The following is a 6,456-nucleotide window of genomic DNA, read 5'->3' as shown; positions in this document are numbered from 1 at the left end:
TTACAGTGAAAGCAATAGCCTACATCTAATGCAAATATTTAAATGATTTTAAAGGTGACATACATGGGCACAACATAGGCTATGTATCAGGCTTTTTTTTAATTTTTTTTATTAAGTACAAAATCTGAATACTGGCATTAATTAGTATACAAAAAAGATTCTGGTATGGAAGGCTCAACACAAAATCATAATAAGCTCCAGACAAATCATATAACAAAACATTCCAAGAAACATAAAATATAAAATAAATTAAATAAAAAAATACATAATTACAACAAATTATATAATACAAACAAATCAAGTAGTTTTACTGCTTTTGGATTTTCCATTTTACTAAGGGCATCTGAGAAGTATTTTAGATCAATTTTAAATACAATAAGCAAAGGAGGGGATTTAAAATATCTACATTTATGTATAAAGTATTTTGCTAATAATATAATATTATTAATCAAATCGTACAAAGCAGAGCACTCTTTGGTTATTCCATATATTACATCTTGTAAGGTTAGAGTGAAACCATCAGCAATCACACCCTTCTCTACCATCCAGTCCTGCAATGCTTTCCAAAAAGACTGCGACAAACTACATGTAAAAAATACATGTTCTGTATCTTCAACTAAATACTTGCATAAATAACAGGGCTCATTTTCAAAATTAAATTTTGAATGTAGAAATTTATTGGAGGGATATATCTCATTTAATATTTTAAATTGCATTTCTTTTACCTTGGGGAGAATAGGAAATGTTAGATAAGCTGTTCTGAAATATTTAACAGTGTTTTTATCAAATGTATGATCCAATTTATTTCTTAATATTTGACAAGGGTAGCACGACTGGATGATATATTGTCTTATATGTTTGTTAGTGCAAAGTTTGTTTTCTATCTCAATATCACCAACATATAATAAAGGAAGGACTGCAGTAATTTTTGAGTAGGAAAGAGAACATCTCATTAGCATTTTTACACCTGAGGGTATTGCATTAATAACAGTAAATAATTGCTTTGGATGGCAGGCAAATCCGTGTTTTAAATTAAATATATTGTAATTTAACATATTACCAGTCTCATCCATTAGATCCAACACTGACCAAATATTTCTATTTACCCAGTCCTCATAAAACAGGGATTTGTTTCTGTGAAGAATATATTTGTTATTCCATATAGGAGTATTGTGGGGTGTAAAATTGTGTGTGTATGCCAATTTCCAGCATAATAAGACTTGTTGGTGAAATGCTGATAGCTTCACTGGAAGTTTGGATAAATCAAAGTCACATTTGAGAAGGAAGCGGATACCACCCAATTTACGAAACAAAGCTGAAGGCACTGCATACCAAAAGCTGTCAGTATTACTTAAAAACATTTGAAGCCACTTAAGTTTTAACACAGTATTCATACGCTCAAATTCAATTACATTCAGACCACCTTCTTTGTACCCTTTGATAATATCAGATTTTCTAATATAATGAGTTTTGTGCCTCCAAATAAAGTCATACATTTTTTGATTGCTTGTTTTTATAATAACTGAAGAGGGAGCTAAAGAAAAAGCTGGATAGATCAGTCTAGATAGATATTCAATTTTAGATAGAAGAATTCTCCCGAAAATAGACACATCTCTCTGTAACCAGCTATTCAAGATACCATTGGCTTTTTGTATTTTATTTTCAAAATTTTCTTTCATACTAATCTTCAAATCTTTGGAAATAGAAATGCCTAGATATTTCACCGTCTCTTTAACTGGAATGTTATACAAGGACAAATCTTGAATGGGGTGTAGGGTCAAAAGTTCACATTTGTTTAGATTTAATTGAAGGCCTGAAGCTTTACAAAAGGAATTGATTAGAGAGATAGCCAGAGGAATTTGCTCTTTGTTTTGTAAAAATAATGTAGTATCATCTGCTAGCTGACTGATTGTTAAGGTTTTCCCAAATACATTTAATTTCTTCACAGATGAATCATGACTAACCAGAGTGGACAACATATCTACAGCTAAAATAAACAAAAGAGGGGACAGTGGGCATCCCTGCCTTATTCCACGGCCAATCTGAAATCTTTGTGTAGTACCAAACGGGAGAGAAACTGAACTATTCATGTCTCTGTAAATCATTTTTATGACACTAATAAACTGTTCACCAAAATTGAAAAGTTCTAAAGATCTAAAAAGAAAAGCGTGCTCTATCATATCAAAGGCCTTTTTGAAATCTAAAAATAAAATGAATCCATCATCCTCTATCAAGTGACTGTACTCCACCAAATCCATCACCAACCTTATATTATTATGAATAGATCTTCCTTTAAGAAAGCCTAATTGTGATTCGTTAATTAAATTATTAATTCCCATTTTTAATCTATTAACATATATGTGTGTGAAAATTTTATAATCATTATTAAGCAATGTGATTGGATGAAAATTATCCATATATCTCATATCTTTATCTGGTTTAGGGATTAATGTAATCAGACCCTGATTCATGGTGGGGCCAAAAGAGCCATCTTCAATGGATTCAACAAAAGCATTAAATAATAATAGCCTGATATCATTCCAAAAGAATTTGTAAAAATTAGCTGTGAGGCCATCAGGGCCAGGAGATTTGTTTAACTTAAGGTTTTGAACCGCTGAGTCAAGTTCTTCAATATGCAAGTCAGCATCACAACAATCTCTCCAATCATTGTCAATATGGGGAATAAAAGGTATTATTTTATCAAAGAAATCATTACACTCTAATGGGGAGAAGTTGGAAGAATACAAGTCACTGTGGAATTTATAGATTTTCTTACTTATTAGAGTAGGATCTGTGCATTCAGCACCATTAATCATTAGTGAAAGGACTGAGTTACTCGATTGTCGTCTTTTTTCTAATCTGCAAAAGTAAGAAGTACTTTTTTCACCCTCTTCTATCCATTTAGCTCTAGAACGTATATATGCACCTTTAGCTTTCTTAATGTAAATATTGTCCAGTTCTAATTGTAGAGAGACCATTTTGCTTTTTTCAGAATCATTCAATACACTCTCACTACAACATTTGTTAATCTCATAAATAATATTATGTTCCTGTTGTCTCCTTACTTTGGCAAGTATTTTACTGTAATTAATAGATAATTCACGAATTTTAAATTTGAGGAACTCCCATCTGGCTTTATTAGAATTAAAGTTACTACTGTTCTTAATTTCCAGAATTAAATCTTTAACTTTATTACAAAATCTCTCATTATTAAGTAAATCAGAATTAAATTTCCAATATCCCTTAATCCTTGAAGTATTGCGATTTGGTTTGAATAATAGTGAAATAACACAGTGGTCTGTCAAAGGTGCTGCCGAAATACTGCAGTCTTTAACAAATAACAGTAGGTTTTCTGAAATAAGCCAATAATCAACTCTTGATTTGCTGGAGGCATTGGGTCATAACCAAGAGAACTGCCTGAGATAAGGATTGAGATATCTCCAGACATCTATCAGTTTAAGACTAGTGCAATAGTGGGAGACCAAAGGATTTGGTCGAGAAGTAATGCTTTTGGGTGGATGTCTATCGTGTCTCACATCCGGTACAACATTAAAATCTCCACCTACAACAATATTATCTGTAGGGTAGATTCTCCTTAAGTCAGAGATTACAGAAGAGACCTCTTGAAATAAATTGATTCAGTTTAACATTATTGTGGCCATATACATTAACCAAAATTAAAAAAATATGTTCAATATCTAAAACAACCGCTAACCAGTGTCCACTTAGATCAACTCTGGAAGAGATTATTTTTCCTGGACAGTTGTTAAATAAGATTGCAGTACCTGCCGAGTGGGAGGAACCATGGCTGAGTAACATCTTATCTCCCCACTGACTAGACCAAAAAGCAGTATCCGTTATGACAGAGTGCGTTTCTTGTAGAAAAATACAGTGAGAACTATTACTTTTACTAAATAAGAACATTGCTTTTCTTTTAACCTTATTTTGAATGCCCCTAACATTCAGTGACATTAAAGAAAATGGCAACTTAACTGGAAACATAACAGTAAAAAAGAAAAGTACAAAAGATAAGGAAAAGTGCAAACACTTGTATGAGAAAGAACAACAAAAAATTCACTAGGATGTATAACCATGAACCTAGAACATACCTCACAACCTAGTGCGTCTCCAAAAACAGTCATATCTCATACGATCCTACCCGTAATCAGTTCAGGTGAATAATTATGTCGAGTCAATGCGTTTTCCTTCAATGTAACCAAACGGTCCGCGGTAGTACGCTTTCTTTCCTTCTTTACGCGCCTGGTCGATCAAAGGCCATAGCGCAGCGCGGGCCAGCCGGTCCTCTCTCGTCAGATCCTCTGTGAATCGAACTCCGCGGTCCCGGCAGACTGATGAGTTCTTTGTTGATTTCTAAATTTCATCCCTATATTTACGCATTGTAAACTGCACAATCATCTGCCTTGGTTTCCCTGGCTCCTTCTTGCCGATTCGGTGAACTATGTCAACAATGTCCTCTAATTTCTGAACCAGGTGCGGTGCGATTTCAGCAAAAAGACCGATCACTTCCCTGCGGGGATCCTCTTCAGGCTTCTCTTTCATACCGTTGATCCAGAGATTCCATCTTCTTTTATACCGCTCGAGTTCAGATGTTCTACTCTCCAGGTCTTTGTGCGATGTAGTTAATCCCAGGAGGGATTTGCTCATCTCTCGGCACTTATCTTTTCACTCTTTAGTTTCAGCGGCATTGAACTTGACAGCCTTGGAAATCTCTGCGATCATGATACTGTTCCTTCGCATTTGGTTCGCCATTTCTTCTAGTTTTTCATCTTGTGAGTCAAAGCGAGTCGTCAGGGAAGTTATGGCTTGCAGAAGAGTTGCATTAGTGATATCCTCATCGTGAGGCCTTAATTTTTTCAAGGCGTTTGATTTAGTAGGGGTGAAATGTGACGAGTCACGGCGTTTATCTGTTTGACTGCACCTCCATTTCTGAGTCGTCCGAGACCGAAGCTGGGGTCGAGCCACGGGCCGGAGGGATGATAATCTTCGGGAGGCTAGTTTGCTGTGAAGATTTCCGCATTTTGAGAACACAAAACACATATACGGTGTTTAAATGCTATTTTTGGTAGGCGTAAGTGAGACTTGTGTACGTTTCAAGACTAAATTGGGAGATTAGCTAGGCAACTCGGTAAAAACACATGCGTTCAGCCCGCCATTTTTCTCTGTCCCCCTGCTATATATCAGGCATTTTAAGGCGACGTACACTGATACGACATATATATCAGGCGTCTTGTGATGCGACGTATATATCAGGCGTCTTGTGATGTGATGTGCCTAGTTCAGACGTACAGAATTTTAATACATCTCACATACGCCGTAGCCACGTCGCCGTCAGGTATAGTTCCTACCATGACATCGCCGTGACGTCGCCACCGGTCTGTCGTCTGCCCTATCAATCCCATTCAAAAATCTACACAGACTGGCTGCGACGGCAGGGTAGACTGCTCCTTCTCCTTCTCCTGCTTAGCTTAGAAAAGGCACGATTCACTCGCCATACGTGGAGACGTAGCAAAAAAATTATTTTTTTTACTTTGCGTCTGGATAACGTACGCGTGGATAAGCGTCTGGATAACTTACGTGTGTATAAGCGTCTGGATAACTTACCTGTGGATAAGCGTCTGGATAACGTACGTGTGGACAAGCGTCTGGATAACGTACATGTGGACAAGCGTCTGGATAACGTACGTGTGGACAAACGTACGTGTGAATAAGTACATTGATAATCAATGTACAATGTATTGGCTTTGTCCCAGGGGCGCCGTTTCTGTATGGCAGAGTTGGCAGTCGCCATACCCTAGCCCAGACAGGTGTGCCGTGGAAAATCCAAACTCTCTATTATATTTCGTTATTATTGTTTTAAATCACTGCTATTGGTCTTCCTTATGTCTGTTTGAGGGTTTTACAAATATTTAACCAATGAAAAGCATTCAAAAGAGCTTGTCAGTACACTTTTTAACGCTATGGATCCTCAAACTGTCAGCAAAACCTCTTAACTTCACCCTGCTTCCATCCAGAACAAACCTGGAGACAGATCTCGGCTTGCTCGCAATGCAAGGGTAAATAATAAATGATGTTTGAATAAGTGCAGCATTTTCTTCACTAAAACACTATGTCTATAAAGGCTAATGTTTTTGTGTGTTTGAAGAGCGGACAATAGCTTTTGTCGTCTTGTTGTAACCAATAGGATATTTTTGCAGGCTACGTTTTAAATATCCTGTGCATATAGCGCTTCATCGTCTATCATGAGATTTTGGCCAAGTGTATTAAACGACATGAAAAACGAAGCGCCCATATAGCTACAATAAATGTTATAACCTGTAAGTTGCTGAAAGCGTATAATGCGATGCACTTTCTGCCTCGGATGCGGCCGTTGTAATGACAGACAAAACGTCTCGGGTTACTTATGTAACCATGGTTACATAAGTAACCCGAGACGTT

At 36.5% G+C, this 6,456-nt stretch overlaps 1 pseudogene; it reads right to left on the bottom strand.

Annotated features, from left to right (window-relative positions):
• Window positions 1–4,053: 4,053 nt before the first annotated feature.
• On the bottom strand, window positions 4,054–5,038 carry LOC107573221 (uncharacterized; annotated as a pseudogene).
• Between the last annotated feature and the right edge of the window lie 1,418 nt (window positions 5,039–6,456).

Source organism: Sinocyclocheilus grahami, unplaced genomic scaffold, assembly GCF_001515645.1.
Source record: "Sinocyclocheilus grahami isolate Dianchi unplaced genomic scaffold, SAMN03320097.WGS_v1.1 scaffold1894.1, whole genome shotgun sequence".
Lineage (NCBI taxonomy): Eukaryota > Metazoa > Chordata > Actinopteri > Cypriniformes > Cyprinidae > Sinocyclocheilus > Sinocyclocheilus grahami.
This window is presented reverse-complemented; position numbering and strand designations above follow the sequence as displayed.